The following is an 18,935-nucleotide window of genomic DNA, read 5'->3' on the forward strand; positions in this document are numbered from 1 at the left end:
CACATTTTCTTTCCAAAAGTCTGACAAAAATGTTACTTGACAGTCAGTTTACATGACTTTATCAAGCAAAGGATTGTGACACAAATTTTTAAATTTTTTTCATAAAATAAAATTGAGTATTTTTGCTTAATTTCTAGTAATCTTTTTTTGACCAAGAATTTACAAATGCATTATCCAAAAAGTAGCTTGCAACTGCTTGAACAATTTCTTAAAGCTTGACAGTTGAGAGTGGAATAAATTTTAAAGTAAATGCTTAAATTCTCTTATGTCGGATTGTTGTCCGTGTTTACATTTTAGGTTTCTCTAATGAAATTAAATAGAAAATGATTATAGAGGTCAGTGATCTCCTTTGGTCAGGTACAAAGGCTGAAAAAATATCCCCTGTGTTTTCACAATATTCCAAATTTCTAATCTGCAAAGAAGGTAAACACATCTTTTTTGAAACCCACGTTTAGAAGTCTATCAGTGAACATTCTTTAAAATATGGACTTTGGACCCTGGTACTTAAACATAGAAACATAAATAAAATGCTAATAGCAGTGTATGTTAGCTTTGGTTTTGGTTTTTTTTTTTCTTTCCTCCCTTTAATGTTAAGTAATACTATGCACAATAAAACATAATTTCCGTTTTCTTTTCTAAGGGCACAAAGTCCCAACCTATTTCTGAAATTCGGTTTGGAGCAAGCAAAGAACGGCTTGACTTGGCATTTTTTAAAATTCCCGTGTTTGGCGTTTAAACGTAAAACGTTTATGTGCAGGGGCGGCATCTTGCCTTCTGCAGCTTACACCCTACATGATTTTTAGCTTTTCTGAAAGCTCTGTCGTATATATACACATTGAATACATAGCCAATCTCGCTCAGAGGAAAAGCGAACAATTATTAGATTTTCCAGGTTCCCAGGAGGACAGCACTCTAAGATCAGACTCTTAAAGGTCCTTGGCCTCTGACTGAGGAAGAGGGGAGGGAAGGTGAGGTACCACAGCAGGCCTGGGTATGCAAAGCTGCTTCCTGGCTTTCTGGCCTGGACGCCAACTTGGCAAAGATCTGCTGCTGGCAAACACCGATCAGTCAGGATAAAGTCGCCACAGACTTAACCAAGCAAAGCATAAATAGCTCTTTTCAGCACGAGTCTGCGAGGAGGGATGTTCCAAGCGCAGCAACCCAATTCCCTTTCTCCAAGATTCCCAAACTCGCCTTTTCTAAACCCTTTCTAACTTACAAGAAAGGTGGCTGATCACCTAAGCAACCCCCACGCCCTTTCCTTCACTTATCTCCTTCACCTCCTAGCAAAAGTTCAACTTTTTAGTGGCTTCGGGAGTTCGGGAAGGAGGCAGACTAGCAGGCTGGGCAGGCGCGCAGTTAGGGCAGGCGCGCTCCCACCACACCACGCAGATTCGAGCGGCGCTGGTGTGACGGAAAAGGCGGGCACGGGGACCAGTCGGGAGGTGGCCGCGAGGGCATAGGGCACGCCTCGCGGGGGCCGGGGGCGGGGCCACGTGCCAGTCCCAGGGTTCGCAGCTCCGGCGCCCGACGGCTCGCGCGCCCCAGCCCGCCCGCGAGCATCCCGGTCCCAGGACTCCGCGCTTCGCTCAGTCCGCGAGCGCGCGGCACGAAGGCGCGTCGGCATCCATGCCCCGGCCGCGGGAGCAGGAGGCGCTCGCAGCCCCAGGCGTGTAACGCGAGGCTGAGCGCGTGGCGGCCCGCGTCGTGCCCTGCGGAGCCAGGCGCGGGAGGTGAGGGGCGCACTCCGGCGCAGCTCGCAGCGCGCGGGGCGGGGCGCGGCTGCTGGGGGGGCCCGGCCGCCTGCGGGGAGCCGCGGAGGAGCAGGCGCGCTGCGGGCCCGAGGGAGGGCACGGTTAAAGCTTTGCCATCAATTCCGAGTCCAGAAAGTCCGTCCTAAGCTGACGCGCTAACTCTGCAGCCTCCCTCACGACCCCTAGCCACCGAAGGCGGCGACACCTGATCCGGTACACAAACACGGGTCCCTTCTGTCCCCGGATACAATTACGCGGCGGAGACACACTCAAGCTCACGCGCAGCAGCCAAGAGCCGAGGTAAGCGGACGGACCACGCGGTCGCAGCGGGCGGAAGGGGGGCGGGTTGGCCAGAGGAGAGGGGCGTTGTTTGATCCCGGAGGTGAGTGCTGGGCGGATGGCTGCGATCCCGGGCTGGGGGTTAGGGATCCGAAAGTGCAGTTGGGGTTGGGCTGAGGGAGTTAAAGGTTGGGGGTGGGTGGGGAGGAAGACCGCGAGCTGGGCGGAGGGGTGTGAAGGGGAGCTTTCCAAGCTGCCTCAGCCGCGCCTGTGCGCCCTTCCCTCCCATATGGCCCTCGACTGAGGGTCCTCTCGCGTTCGCGCCTGCAGGCTGAGAGGGCATAACCCGGCACGGATCTGGCCAAGGACTTTGCACTTGACCCTGGAGGGATGGGCACCGCCGAACCCCAAGGCCACAGCCCGCTGCCAGCCAGGGATGGGGGCCCCGGGAGGTGCTTCTTCGGAAACTCTCCAACTCTCCTCTACTTCGTCCTCTCCTTGAGGGGGAGCTAGACCTGGGCGCGCTGGGGGCAGGGCGTGGCTGGGGGCTGCACGCGCTCCGACCCAGGGACCTCTCAGTGTCCGCTGGCCTGTGCGACCCTGGGGAATGGACAGTAGTGGCCGGGTCTCCGCGCGGATGCGGGGACCATATGGCGTGCCCTTGCTCCAGGGAAGCGTGTGCGGGTGAGAGAGGAGTCGAGAGAAAGGACGCGCTGCAGGAAGTAGGGCGCCTTCCATGGATCGGAGGAGCGGCCAGGGGGCCTGGGATCTGCGGTTGGGAGTTGTACCGGGCAAACCGCACAGGGGGGCGCAAGATTAAGTCGTGCGACCCGGCAGAAGGACGGTCACGGGTGGAGAGGGGTTTATTCAGTCTGTTTGTGTAAATTCACTGGTTTAATTGAGGGTTTATGAAGTTGAGTACCGGAACGTGCCACTCTGCAGCACTTCCTTGAGAAAGGACCACCTCTCTACCTGTATGCTGGTTCCCATCACCTGAAAGCAACTCTGGGGGCGAGGAGGGAATAAGTGAGAGAACTTGTGAAAGTCTGCAGACTATCTCAGTAGGCTGGGCTGTGTTAACTAGTCATCCTCAAGGGGAAGAGGGCGTATCACAAGAGTGAGGAGTGGGTAGCATTTTCATTTTCAACTAGGCATGACCCAAGAGTCACCTCTGTTATGAATCAGTGTTAGTGATAGAGGCAGCCTTTTATTTCAGGTGGATTCTATCCAGAAAAGGTAGAAAAAACGCTACCCTGAACCTTCCGTTTCCCTCAGGCTGTCATCTTGTATAATGAGTTTTTCAAGATTAATGACATGAAGATGTGGTAGTTTGGCTAGATGCCAAGTGTGCTGTTGTTTCTATATCTGATAATTTCGTGTTCAAAGAAAAACATCTCCACTCAGAATTGGTGTAATTGGTGTGCTTTATTTCCACTTATTCCCAGAAAAAAAAAATGCCACTTGAAGAAAGGAGGGAAAGTGCTTTTAAATGGTATTTTAATAGTATTAGAAGTAATCACTTTTATTCCCTGGAGATTTTTAAATTAATTGTAGAGTCACGCACATCAATATTGTATAGTGAGGGAATCCGCACTTTGCATTCATTGGATCAGATCATAAATCAGTCTGTGTTTTCTTCTGTCTCAGAGAAACAGTGGACTAGTTTTCTTCTATAGAAACATATCTCCAGCCAGTTTGAGGTTTGCTTTTGGAATGTCTCTGTTCAACTATTGTAGATAATTCCAGAAAAAAACACTGGAGTATTATTTGTTTTGCCTGCCACCCACAAGGTAAAATTGTGTTTTGTGATTTACTGCTCTAGGAGTGTTTAAAAACTACAGTTGAAGCATAGTGCCCTGACATTTAGTAATAGCTTGATAGTATATTAGTAGCTTGGGTGTAATTGAGTAAAAACTGTACTTGTGACTTTCTCTTGATGATACTGCTATAGATAATACTACTATAGAGATCAAACTCTTATATCTAAAGTTTCCAGAGCTTTATGCTTATGGTGTTAATGCCTGGTGCACATATTAGAATAAGTAAAGCAATGAAGTAAATAAAAATACTTATAACAGAATTTGTCTTTTGTAAAGTCTTTTTTTGTGTGTTAAGAGTTTGATAGTTCACATTTGACTTAAATTACTTAAAACATTTCATGGTATCTTATAAATAACCATCAGCTTTTTTACTATGTAAATATTGATGGCAAAGGAGCAAAATAACCACACTGTCAATTCTTAGACTCCTTTTCAAGGTTTTTATATACCTGTTTATCAGATAATATTGACTTGATGCTGTTTAATTCACAGTAAGTTTCCAAAGTACACCGAGAGTAAGACACTTTGGATTGTTTTTGCAATATGTAATGAAACCTCATTTATTTGACACCATCTGGATTTTTGCTTATTTACATAAGCACATTTACTAAATAGCTGACCCCTCACACCATTCATTACTGAAACTTTAAATATTTAGCTATTAAAATAAGCAGTGTCTAAATGTTCCCCTCTTAGTTGGTCCCCAGGATGTAAGCTAAATTTTTTGTTGAATTGTCTTTATGAACATGAATTCATAAAGAATTGAATAGCGCTATTCCTTGAGGTGTATAGAGCTGTTTTTGTTTATGGTAAATGGTCTCAGCCTGCCCAGTTGAAATACTAGAATGGAGACATAAGTACTATTCTCTTTCTCTCTTTTTTTTGTTTTGTGGTTTTTCTGGGTCTTCTTTCTATTATCAGCTATCACTTTCTCCTGCTGTCAGACTGTAAGCAGGCCCTGCTGCTGTATTATCTGTTGTCTTTTTTTTTTTTTCTCCTGAAATGATGTGGGCTATTGCTCAAGTATAAAGCCTGTGTGATTTGTGACAGATAGATGCTGTTCTCATCCTCTGTTTCTGGGCTATATAGCAAGCTCAGTTGCTGAGGTTCCTAGACTGGTAGCTTCTATATAAGTGGATTTAAAGTGTTTTTTTAATAGAAAATTTGTGTATGAGATCTTTACAAGGGTGTCTTAATTTCAGACATTCAGTCTTCTGGAAGATCTTTGCTTTTCTGAGAAATCGCAGTAACCCTTTAATAAGAGTTTACTTTTCTTATGGTAGCCCCAGGTTATCTTTGTGTAAGGATACTTATATGATGATATTTTACATCCTACTTCCTGCCACTGACATTGACTAGCTGTTCACAATGTTGACAATATTTCTCTTCTCTGAAAGCCAGGAGTAAAAAGTGTGATTTGATAATCCTGGTTCCCATACTTGAAGCTGGGTGAATCATTTCAATACTGTTTTGCATACCCATGTACAGAGGGGCTGCATAATCAAATGAATTTGAATAAAGTTGTTTTAGTTAGTCTTGAAAACAGTGGTAATCATATCTTCCTAATCTAAAGCATTTTACAAACATCCTTCTTTTTTTCAATGAATACTTATTACTTTCAATAAATGCTTATTAAATACACACTATGCGTTGGGCACTGTGGTCTTGTCCACTGGGGATATGCAGACATAAAGACCATGGGAGGACTCTGGGTTTAAGAGAATTAGATAGACAGAAAACAAGTTAGTTTCAATATAGTTTTAATATAGTGCTGTATGTTCTGAGAGTGTTGTGATAGAGGTACCCAAAGCTCCCTGAATAGGCATTTGGACGTGGCTAGTTCTCCATGGGGACAGAACACTAGAGAGGCTTCATAGGGAAGGTAACAGCAGAGGTTAACCAGATAAGGTAGTCAGAAGGTAACCAGTTAAGGGCAAGATCATGGAAGACTGTTTGTCATCCTAAGATGCATAGACCATTTTCTCCTCAGTGTTGTTTTAAACTAAAGAATGATGAAAAGACAGCTCTCACAGCTGTCTAGCAGGATTGATCTGAGGTGGGAGACAAGAATAACAAGTCAGAAGGTATTGAGGTGATCTTGTTAAGAGAAGTTGAGGACCTTACACCAATATGGTGGCGGTGAGAAGGGCGTGGTCACACAGTATGATCTCTTGGATTAGATGACTGGTTAGATGGCGGGTGGTATGGGAGGACAGGATAGGGACTTTAAAGGAGAAGCAGGTTCGAGGACCAAGGATGGTAGGGTTCAGTTTTGGAAATGTAGAATAAGAAGTGCTTATAGAAAATCCAGCTGGAAATGAGTGTCCAATGGATCATTGCACAGAAGTTCGGAGCTGAGAGGTCTGGGCTGCATTTGTTGTTGTTCAGTCACTCAGCCATGTCTGACTCTTTGTGACCCCATGGACTGCAGCACACCAGGCTTCCCTGTCCTTCACCATCTCCTGGAGCTTGCTCAAACTCATGTCCATTGTGTCGGTGATGCCATCCAACCATCTTATCCTCTGTCGTCCCCTTCTCTTCCAGCCTTCAATCTTTCCCAGCATTAGGGTATTTTCTAATTAGTCAGCTCTTCATATCAGGTGGCCAAAGTATTGGAACTTCAGCTTCAGCATAAGTCCTTCTAGTGAATATTCAGGATTGATTTCCTTTAGGATTGACTGGTTTGATCTTGCAGTCCAAGGGGCTGTCAAGAGTCTTCTGGCTGGATAGGTAGGTATGTAAATGGGTGGGTGAATGGATGAACTACTTTAGCCATTTTCAACATACAGGTTGTTGCCAAAACAAAGGAAGTCAGTGGATCTTCTAGGGCAGGTTCAGAGAGTAAGAGGGAATTAGAGGCCTGGGGAGATCCTAAAATCTAAGAGTTGGTAAAGATATAGGGAGTAGTAAAGAAAGAGAAGGTAAAATGCAAGTTGGGAGGAAAATTAAGGGAAAGTTGTTTTTAGCAGCTGAAGGAAGGAAGAATTTCAAGATATTAGAAGCTGAGTACTAAGATAGGGGGGTATTAGACAGTCCTGGTTCTGCCCCTGACTATATCTGTGACCTTGAATTCAGAGCTTAGTTCCGTTTCCTCATTTACATAATGAAGATCAAAGTGTGACTTCCCAGGGCTACTGTGAGGATCAAATGAGGTAAATCAAGCTCAGTGACTGGAAGGTTACTGATTTGTGTTCAATAAGTGCTAGCTGATTTTATGGAAAGCTCAGTCATGTCGGACTCTTTGCGATTCCATGGACTGTGGCCCCCCAGGTTCCTTTGTCCATGAGATTTTCCAGGCAAGAATACTGGAGTGGGCTGCAGGAAGATTCTCCAGGGACTCTTCCTGACCCAGGAATCGAACCCAGGTCTCCTGCATTGCAGGCCAGTTGTTTACCATCTGAGCCACCAGGAAAGCCCTTTATGGAAGCAGAACTTGGATTTGGTGGTTGAGCGGTCTGTAGATACTATTGCTTTTAGCAGTACTCTTTTTCAAGGTTTAGGGAGGTTGATTAAGAGATCTATTTAAAGGGGCTTCCCTGGTGGCTCAGATGGTAAAGAATCTGCCTGTAATGCCGGAAACCAGGGTTCAGTCCCTTGGGAGATCCGCTGGAGAAGCGCATGGCAACCCACTCCAGCATTCCTGCCTGGAGAATCCCATGGACAGAGGAGCCTGGGGGCTACCGGCCTGGAGTCACAAAGAACCAGACCCGGCTGAGTGAATACTCTTTCACTTTACAATGGAAATGTGATTATATTTATAACCTTTGGGGAAGAAGCCAGTACAATAGGGGCAATTGAAAATTTTGAAGGGAGAAGAGAGAACTTTGGAACCTGTTCCTGAAGGGGTGTGGGTGGGGTTGGGTCAGGAGCTCTGGAGAGAAGTCAGCGTCCTCAGGGAAGGTCATGCTCCCACCAGCCTGCAGGGTCCATAGCAACTTTGCTGCTTTTTGAAAGCATCTGGTAATCAAATCATAAACATTTTTAACATTCTCTTTAAAGTTTCTTGATATTTAAGTGAATTTAAGTGAGTTCTAATTTCTCAGGTAATCCAGTAAGGCCAAAGATTATTCATTTTAAAAGACTCTGAAAACAAAAACAAACAAAAAAGATAGGTGGCATTAAAGCAAGAAATTTAATGTTTGATTCAGAAGGCGCTTCCATGTCAAATGGTGGCTTAAAAATCAACATTGTGGAAAGCAGGTATTAACCTGTGTAGTAGAGGAAGGACTGATTTGTAGATTTCTTAAAAAATTGAGCTGACCATAGTAATATTTTAAAATATCTACTTTTTTCCTTAGGATTTTTTCTATTTGGATGAAGTAGTGCTCTATATTAGAAACATCTGAAATTAGATTTCTATTTTAATATGTATATGTATTTCTTTACCATGTATTTAGTGGGTATTTTGAAAAAAAAAATTACATATATGAACTGGTTTGGGAACCAATCAACAATAATGTAGTGCATACTGTTTACTAAGTGATTGTTAGGCATATTGGTGATTAATTAATTATCTATTATTCTTTTTTAGTTCAAATTAAGTCTGTTTCAAAACACACTTATCAATATTTACTCCTTATCATTTGTTTATATAGCATGTAGAATAGTACATTGTTTTGGGGACACCCAATAAATGTTTTTTGAGTAAAATGAAATTAAATGTTCAGTGTTTTTAAGATGAACTGAAGTCTATTATGTATGTAGTTTTTCACCTGTGATGACCTTCTTGCCCTGGAATTCTTTACCTACATTTTTGTTGTTGGGACCTCTGTGTTTTGGAGTTCAGTTCTGGTCTGTTGTGCTAACTCCGTCAGTGTATGGTCCTGCTCTTGCAAACCATAGTGGCCTATGCAGGTGATTTTCAAAGACTTCTGAAAGTTCTGTATTGTACATTCACAAACTCAACTTTGAACTCTGTACTGTCCCGTTCAGGACTCCCTTACAGAAATGACAGATGCCACATTGAAATTGACTTAGACATGAGGTCAGCATTCAGGGGTTCAGAGCCCAAGTGAAAATGGAACTTTTGGGTTTGTGAATGGCAGGGTGTATAGGACAGCCGGGTCAGTTCTCAGTCTCTGGCTGTAAGTAGTAGAACATTTGGATTAGGTAGAAAGAATATGTGGTTAGGAACATTTCAGAGATACTGTGTATTTTGCTAATAACTCTCTTCTGTTTGTCTGAATTTTTAATAATGGAAACAATCACTGTATTGAAGGTGTAACTTCCCTTGACTTGATTGAGATAACAGAAATGCACCTAGAGGTATTCCCTTTCACTAAATAAATTTATATTGTAATTGCTTTGGTAAATGTTTGCCTGATTTGAGAATATTATGAATACAAACGTGTGTAAAATCACTTCACACCTTTCAGTTAGGTTTAAAGAAATTTAATACTTGAAACGTTTTCAAGACACCAAGTTATACTTTTTTAGCTGTATATTGGCCATAACTTGCTTTAATAATAACCATGGGGCTGATTTTACTCCACGTGAGATGTTTTAGCTTAAACAAAATGTTCTCATGGATTAAGAAAAATTTTAAGCAATGGAATCAAGTGTGCAGATATGCCTTGTTTTTTATAATATGTTCCTGAAAAGTTATATAAAATTTAGTTTTTATAACTTGAATCATATTTATAGAATTTAAAAATTTCAAAACACTTGAAAGTAAGGCATGTATATGGAATTTAGAAAGATGGTAACGAAAGTAAGGCAGAATTTAAACTCTTAAAATTCAGGTGATAGGTATACAGATTTTTTTATATTAATCTTTATACCTTTTCATGTTTGAAATAGTTGACAGTCCAAAAAAATATGGACAATTATTTTAAAGCATATCATATTTAAAGTGTACCCATTTAAAACAATCTCAGATTCCCTGATGGTTCAGTGGTAAAGAATCTGCCTGCCAATGAGGGAGATGTAGGATTTATGGGTTCGATCCCTGCATCGGGAAGATCCTCTGGAACAGGAAATACAATCCACTCCAGTATTCTTGCCATGAAAACTCCATGGAGAGAGGAGCCTGGCAGGTTACAGTCTGTGGGGTCGCAGAGTCGGACACAACTGGGCAACTAACACACACACACCCCAAGCAATTTCAAAGTACATCTCTCTCTAAAAAAAATCTCATTCTGATTAATCTGCTCTGCAAACTCAAACTTTCCTAATGGACTTGAGCGAACACACACAACAGCAACAAACCGTGAGGACACCTCTGTACCACACTGTAAATAATATGGTCATATCGGCCATCTTAAAAAACTTGTAAGATGAAGGCTTAATCTGATTCTTAGTCGTAACCACATTGTAATATCCCTTGTTCAGAAGAGAATGCATAACAGGATTTTTTTTTTTTAACTAGCGGTAGAGTGAGCCCTTCAGTGATGTTGCCTTCCCGCTTTGAGAGAGCTTCCCTGAGACTGGGTGGGTGGCACATACCCTTAGCTGTGGCTTCTCCTCCTGAAGGCCATGTGCTTTACATAGCCTTTGCATTTGTGCTGCTGAACCTGTGGTTCATTTGTACTGTCGTCCAATTGGGAGAGCTGGGCTTAGAGGAAAACTAGTCAGACAGGTTTGCCTGTCTGTTTAGAAAGGGGCGGGGGGAGCCAGGGGTGGCAGCGAAATTTGTGCATAAAGTCAAGGGTGAAGCTATTTTAAGGAATATTAATGCTAATCACTGACTGTTTTTTCCTGGTTTTGAAAATACTTCAGTGGCATTTGTGAGACTATGTTAATACCTTAAAGGAGCTAAAGTGATCAGAAGAGAAACTGGAAGGAGAAGTAGATAAGAAACGGAATTAGAGCAAGATGGAGAGTGGGACAGGAGGCTATGTTGGAGGGGAAGGAAAAAAAAAAAAAGCAGAAGAGAATGAGTGCTTCCTTGGCCTATGTGGGCTTTGTGTGAACCTGGAGCATCGTAGCAGGAAACCATAGTATTGATCTGAGCATGAGTTTAATTAAAACCAATGCCTGTGATCCTTCACATTCAAAAGAAGGAACACCAGTGGCTCAGGGGCTGAGGTTTACTGGGAACATTGGTGGGCAGATGCAGCTACCATCTTGGACACTACCTTTATGTTGGAAATACTCACTTCCTTTGAGCAGTAGTAAAATCTTACGTTCATACAGCTTTTTTGTACCTTGCAAATTGCTTACTTGTACATTCTATCATTTTTTACTCATTCCGTCCCCGAGCATTGCCTGTCCAGTAGCGTTAGTCACTCAGTAGTGTCTGACTCTTTGTGACTCCATGGATGTAGCCCACCAGGCTCCTCTGTCCATGGAATTTTCCAGGCAAGAATACTGGAGTGGATTGCCATTCCCTTCTCCGGGGGATCCCTACCCAGGGATCGAACCTGGGTCTCTGGCTTCAGGATATCCTGCACCTGAACAGCTCTGCTTGCAAACTGTCGTCCTTCATGGTTTCCATACTCAAGTCCCAACTCAGACTGTTGTGTCCCAGTTTCTATTACTTCCCTTTGACTTTCATTTCTGTATTTGGCTGTGATAGTTGAACACTTGGTTATGTTCATTCTCCCTCTGAGAAGAGTATGTGCAGTTGGAGGGTGGACTTTCACTCTGGGTTTCCCCATAAGGCCTTGGACAAACATACTAATCAGAGATAAGATATTTAAACATGGTTGAATGATACCTTCTGTGACTCAGAGCAGGAAAGGAGGTCAATTCCCTAAAATGCTGTATGTATATTGATACTTTTTTCCTGTTTTTTTAAAAAAAAACCACATCATTCAAACTAGAAACATTCTCTTTCTCTGTAAATGAACTGTTCTGCATAAACTGCTGTATCATTTAGTTATGACAGCAAAAAAAAAGGTTTGGTCTGTAGAAAGATCATATTATAGGTCTTTGAACTCTTTATTATAAAATATATAATGGTTTGGTAGATTTTTCTTTTAAAATTTACCTGGGGCTTCTAATGGATGGAAGTACATTCACAGCTAATTTTAGGAAAGACTAATAAGAAGAAATAATGACATAGATAAGTAAGTGTATTTAGTTTTTAATTTGTATTTATATTTGAATATGGACTTCTGTGGTGGCTCAGATGGTAAAGAGTCTGCCTGCGATGCAGGAGACCCAGGTTGGATCCTTGGGTCAGGAAGATCTTCTGGAGGTGGACATGGCACCCCACTCCAGTCTCCTTTCCTGGGAAATCCCATAGACAGAGGAGCCTGGTGGGCTACAGTCCATGGCTCACAAAGAGTCAGACACAACCAAGTCAGACATCTGATGTCAAGAAACAGTAGTTGGAGAAAATGATTACACATACTAAAAAGCTCTGACTTGAAGCAATCAAATTGTTTCCTCTCTCGCTGACCCCCTGATAAGACCTTTTATATCAATTAACCAGAAGCACAGGCTGAGTTCTTTTCCCTCATACAAAAGTTTCTGGTTTAAAGTGTCTCCTCTTCATGTCATTATGGGCAGGGCAGTAGGAGTAGGAATAGGAATAAGACTAGATCTTAAGAAATCTCCTCAGAAACAACAAAAAAGGAAATTGACAGGTTAAGTAAGACTGTTAATAAGGGCTGATGCCTGACTCTGTTATTTGCCAGTTTTAAATAATTCATGTGAGCTTTAAGAAGTAATTTTGTTTTGATCAGTTAGACTTTATCTGAGCATATAGGCTTCCCTTGTGGCTCAGCTGGTAAAGAATCTGCCTGCAATGTAGGAGACCTGGGTTCGATCCCAGGGTTGGGAAGATCCCCTGGAGAAGGGAAAGTCTACCCATTCCAGTGTTCTGGCCTGGAGAATTCCATGGATTGTGGTCTCAAAGAGTTGGACACGACTGAGTGACTTTCACTTGCACTGAGCATATGCCTGAGAATAGAATGTGCTTTTTGTTCAAATTTCTAAATAATGAAAAACATGCAGAAACGAAGTCCTCTGGCTGTCATGCATCTTCTTTTTGCTGTCCCACTCTTTCTTTCTGTCCGCTTACATTGTCTTCCTTTCTGAAGATGATGTCCTTGCCTTTGTGGTGAGCTCAGGAGAGTGATCCCAGTGATCGGCTTACAAACTGCCAGGGATAGAGGTGTGTGTGGAGAGGGGAGGGCGGTGGAGTCTGCCCATTTTAGAGTAGGATCTGGTCATTTTATTCAAATCATCCTGTATAGCAGTTACCCAGCCTCTGTATAAGCCCAGATGCTTTATGCTTTCTCATCAGTATTTTTACCAGTAAAGATCACTCAGCTTGCCATTTTGATACTAAGCAAATGCAGCCCTATTCCTATATCCCTAGGCTCACAAGATCACGGAAGGGGAGAGACATTTTGAACCAGACATATTGAATTCCAGGAGGTTTGTGAGATGAGCGTCTGTAACAGAGAAGAATTGATCCAGCCATTCATTCACAAGCAGCCTATTATGTGTTAGATGTCTCCTGCCTTAGAGCCAAAATACACAGCGTTTCTTTTAAATCTAGTATAACATTGAAAGGCTTTTTGAATATTGCTGATTTGCTTTGTGTACCCCAGAATTTTTTTTTAAAAAGCCTATTATCTGACATGTGGCAGTGGCAACTTCGGAGAATCTTTTTATGGTACAGGTAAGAGATACTGAATTAGGACCCAGGAAACCTGAGTGCTAGTTCCGACTCTGCCAATGAGTAACTAGGAACTAGCCAAGTGATGCTTGGCAACCACTGCCTGAGACCTTGTTCCTTTCTCTACAAATGAAAGGGTTTGGACTCAGTTATCTTTAGTTTTGAAATTGGGACTTTGATTTATTTTATAAAATATGAAATACATATTTAAAAAACATATTTGGCATCATTTCATAACAAATGTATTAAGTACCAATGTTTAAGCATATTTATGTTTACAAGGCTGTCAACAATGGCAGTGATATACAAAAGCCTTCTCTGGCCTTGCTTCATTCTGTTGAAAGTCAGGTCTAATCCTAGATGCTTAGAAGCCACAAAGTTACATTTTCACTCTCAGAGAATGCATTCTGTGTTTCTGTAGAACCTACCGAAATCTTCCTCGTCTGGGGACTAATACAACTTTGCAGTTTTATCTGATACTCAATAACAAACTTCTCTTTGACTTCACTAGCATTTTATGAGACTACAGTTGGGAAATGTGTTATTTGCTCACTCTCCAGGACTTTCAAGGAATTAAATAGGGAAATATCCAGAGTTATTTTAAATTGTTTTTTTGGTTATATTTGGTCAGAGATTTTTTATTTGAAAACATGTTAAAAATATCAATGGGGATTTATCTTTTGACTCTTAATAATGTTAATGTAGATAATGTTTACAATTTACTTAAACTAGTGATATTAAAGAAAGGATATTATTAATAAGTAGGAGAAAAAAATCCCATGATCTCTTGTGAACCTAGTACATTTCTGAAACTTTAAGATTCTCTAGGTGATGGTGTATTGAAAAGCTATCTTCCCCCACGTGTGATTTTGTCCCATTGTGGCAGGAAATGAAAACTTGATCTGAATTTCCTCCATATTGACTGTGGTATTCTGCTAATTAAAATCCCAGTGAATGAGAGTTAATAAAAGCCCTAATGAAACATTTTAAAACATGAATCAAACGTCAGTCTTTTTAGGAAAGCAAATACCTATCAGAACTTACAGCCTCACACAGAACCAGTTGTATGATATGTGAAGCTTTTCTCATTTGTTTAAGGATGAGATCAGCGTCAGAACAGAGCGTTTCCTTATTGCTGGCTGAGTGTTGAGCGCATGATACAGAAGCAGAGATGACTGTGCCAACCTAGCAGCAAAAGATACCCCCGCTGCATCTGTGTGTATGTGTGAGAGTGCAAGCTTTCTTCTCTGTTAATGATTCTCAAAATGATCTTTGGGCCACTGGAAACATCACCTGAAAATTTGTCAGATGTGCATCCCAGATCTCTGGAAACAGAAACTGTGGACAGGCCTCTAAGTCTGTTACAACGAGTTCTTCAAATGATTCTGTTGCTTGCTAAAGTTTGAGAACCGCTGATCTATGATAATAAATATAATCGTTTCCAATTTTCTCATGTAATGACAAATTTCTAGTCATTTTAGGGACAAAAGAAAAATCCAATATGAATTTCAAAATGTTTTCCTGCTTAACACTTCCTGGCTAGTTTTTATAACCTAAATTCATGATATTGTATTTTATATACTAATTAGTTATTTATGAATAGTCAAGTATTCTTAGTTCTGCCAGCACACACATGTACATACACATACACACACACACAAGCTCCTCAGTTTATTAAAAAAAAAACAACAGAAAATGGGTTGGTGGGAATGTAAATTGATATCGCCGTTATGGAGAGTAGTATGGAAATTCCTTAAAAAAACTAGAAATAAAGCTACCATATGACACACCAATCCCTCTATTAGGCTTATACCCTGGGGAAACGATAATTGAAAAAGACATGCGTGCCCCAATGTTCATTGCAGCCCCGTTTACAATAGCTAGGACATGGAAGCAACCTAGATGTCTATTGACAGATGAGTGGATAAAGAAGTTGCAGAACATATACACAATGGAATATTACTCAGCCATAAAAAGGAATGCATCTGAGTCAGTTCTAATGAGGTAGATGAACCTAGAGCCTATTATACAGAGTGAAGTGAGTCAGAAAGAGAAAAGTATCTATTAACGTATATATATGGAATCTAGAAAGATGGTACCGATGAACCTATTTGCAGGGCAACGATGGAGACGCAGACGTAGAACACACCCTTGTGGCCACTGTAGGTGAAGGAGAGGGTGGGACGAATTGAGAGTGTCGCTGAAACATATATATTACCATATTTAAAATAGATAGCTGGTGGGAATTTGCTCTATGACACAGGGAGCCCAAAGCTCTGTGCCAATCTAGAGTGGTGGGATGGGTGTGAGGTCGGAGGGAGGCTCTGGAGGGAGGGGCCTGTGTATGCCCATGACTGATTCATCCTGGTACATGGCAGACACCAACACAATATTATAAAGCAATTACTTTCCAATTAAAAATTAACTAAAGAAAGTGGGTTGGATTAGTTTACTTTTGTGTATTTTACTGTGACTTTGTGTAAATGTAACCCAGTGGTTTGCAATAGCATAATCCCCTGGGGAGTGTTAAAAAGAAAACAAAAGATGCTAAGACCTGGGTAGGCCTCGTCTCCAGAAATTCTAATTGATGTAGGTTGGGGGTGGCAGTTTTCAGGTGTCTCTAGTTTTCATGGGCTCTCCTGGGACTATAATGTGCATTCACATCTGAGAGCCACTGGAGGGTCACCCTGTTATGGAAGATTGGCTCCCTCCCACCCATATCAGTTCCTTAAAAAAAATAATGTATATTAGGTTGCTGCTGCTGCTGCTAAGTCGCTTCAGTCGTGTCCGACTCTGTGTGACCCCATAGACGGCAGCCCACCAGGCTCCGCCGTCCCTGGGATTCTCCAGGCAAGAACACTGGAGTGGGTTGCCTTCTCCAATGCATGAAAGTGAAAAGGGGGGAAAAAAAAAAAAAGAAAGTGAAAAGGGAAAGTGAAGTCACCAGTCGTATCCGACTCTTCGCGACCCCATGGACTGCAGCCTACCAGGCTCCTCCAATCCTTAATTGTTTCAAGCAAATTGTGTTTTGTGTGTGATTAAAAAATAATTTGTTTTCCAGTAGGTTACATGTTTATTCCTCTTCACTCTGCCTCTTGTCTTTACATCCTTGCTTGCTCACCGTGCACTGCACATACCTGTAGCATCTCGTGTCACCAGAGAGCTTGTCAGAGATAAATCATCTGGGGCCCCACACCAGACGTGCTGAAGCATAATTGCATCTTAACAGTATCCCTATGAAATTTGTCTTCACAGTAAAGATCCTCTAGAACATAAAGTTTAAAGTCAGGATAAATTTCATTCTTCTTTGTTTTTTCCTCAGCATCCATTGATCTGGTCTTAACTATTTTTATGATTCAAATCATTTCAATCTCATTAAGCCTAGTCTTAACCTCATTTTTCAATAAGTTTTAGACTATGAGTGATTTTCCAGACCATCTAATTTAATATCTTCACTGGCAGGTGAAGGAAATTAGGTGCAGAGAAATTAAATGACATGGCCTAAATCACCAAGACTGTGGATTTGGGCATCCATTGTTGCTTGCCCTGTGTGTGTGTATGTGTGTGTGTATTTTTTCCTTTAATTGTAGGGACATCATGATAGGGTCACTTATAACAATTTTAGTATCATAATATAAACAACTTTAAATGTGAACTACCTGAAAAGACAATCAGGTTACTCAAATATGACACATATCCAAAACACCAAACTTTTAAATACATGTTGACATTTATTTAAATTATATATCTAAAGTGACATTGAAATACTTTACTAATAAACTAATATTTCAAATTATAATTTGTGTAATTCAGTAGTAATGGGGAAGTAGAATATGTGATATTAAACTTAATGAAAATTGAAAGGTACATGTCCTTTTATAAGGCATGTCCTTATAAATTACTAAAACTGTATCCATGTGTTCCTGAGATATTGCAGGCACTTTATCACGAGACATTTAAAATATTTGGAAAGTATTTATTTGTTTATTCTGGGTTCCTCAGGAACAGGGGATGGGCCTTGTTCTTTTTCACATCCCCAGGAGAGTTGAGCTTTATCCGATCTTTAGATTTCAGATCCACACATCCACTGCATCACTTGTGTATCTCTTATTGCAAATAAGGATTAAGTGTGAGATCCTTGTCTGTCAATCTGATGGCTGAATTCGTGAAAATCCCCAGGGCATCTTACAATTGGCAGATTTGGGGATTTCTCCCAGACTTCATAATAGCCTGTGTGTTGAAAAGGTTGTGAAATCTACATTTTTAGTTAGCCCAGTAGGTGTTTCATTTGGATGCAAACATTTTGAGAATCGTTTCATTAGGGGATTGAATTTGTGTTTAATATAGTTAAATTTAATTGCCATCATTGAGCATTGAATACATATATTATACTAGGTACTGAGTGCCATGTCTGTTGGTATCTGTATTACCCTGTTTTTCTTTTCTATTTTCTTGTTGTTTTTAATCTTACTTTCCCACCTGATGATTTCAGAGAAGGATCCCAGGTGCCTCTGGGCCAGCTGTCACTGATAAGCGAACAGCATTGAGTTTCTCGTGACAGCTCCCCCACCTGTACTGTAGATGTCTGCAAAGAGAGAACTGCAGGCACTGGCAGTGTAGGAAAGTGGTGAGTGCAGCCAGCTTGGAGTGCTGTAACAGCCACAAGAACGATAAAGGACCACAAAAGCATTCCTTATGACTTCCCCTTCAAGAGGAGGTTTCCGCTCTACCCCTGTGGTGCTCATCAGAGTCCCAAGGGCAGACTTGATTTTTTTGAATGGTATTGCCAATGTTTTATTTCCTTGAGTAGTTTGCATTTCTCTAGTTGAGCTGTGTGTGTCCAGACAAATAAATGTCTTTAATTTTTCTGAATGAATCAAAACTATGAATTAGATAAAGTAGCAGACTTTGGAAATCTGAAAATTACCTCTCTTTATGAGGTTGCCAACCATATATAGGATTTTCACCCAGATTGCACTCTTAATTAATTAAAGATGCCAGATTGTCACCAGATCACTGCTTTATCTTTGGGAGGTGTGTGGTGGGGGTGGGAGGGAACATTAACCAAGAGTAAGTGACCTTAATTTTCTGAATTATCTCCCCACTAGCCCCCACCCCAAGTCATGGTGTTCCCATTTCACAGTGTGATTTTAGGAGTCTCCTTGCTTTAGTAGTTTACTTGCAAATCAGTTCAGTTCAGTTCAGTCACTCAGTCGTGTCTGACTCTTTGTGACCCCATGAACTGCAGCACTCCAGGCCTCCCTGTCCATCACCAACTCCCGGAGTTTACTCAAACTCATGTCCATTGAGTCAGTGATGCCATCCAACCATCTCATCCCTTGCCATCCCTTTCTCCTCCCGCCTTCAGTCTTTCCCAGCATCAGGGTCTTTTAAATGAATCAGCTCTACGCATCAGGTGGCCAAAGTATTGGAATTTCAGCTTCAGCATCAGTCCTTCCAATGAGTATTCAGGACTGATTTCCTTTAGGATGGACTGGTTGGATCTCCTTG

The 18,935-nt window shown here is 41.6% G+C and overlaps 1 protein-coding gene across 1 annotated transcript in view; it reads left to right on the top strand.

Annotated features, from left to right (window-relative positions):
- The first annotated feature begins 1,494 nt into the window (after positions 1 to 1,494).
- UGT8 (UDP glycosyltransferase 8) overlaps positions 1,495 to 18,935 on the top strand; it is a 94,846-nt gene continuing 77,405 nt past the window's right edge. Inside the window, exon 1 of the mRNA XM_043438821.1 lies at positions 1,495 to 2,054. The gene's annotated coding sequence lies outside the window, so the exon portion shown is untranslated. The remainder of the gene's footprint in view (positions 2,055 to 18,935) is intronic.

Source organism: Cervus canadensis, chromosome 19 (assembly GCF_019320065.1).
Source record: "Cervus canadensis isolate Bull #8, Minnesota chromosome 19, ASM1932006v1, whole genome shotgun sequence".
Classification (NCBI taxonomy): Eukaryota; Metazoa; Chordata; class Mammalia; order Artiodactyla; family Cervidae; genus Cervus; species Cervus canadensis.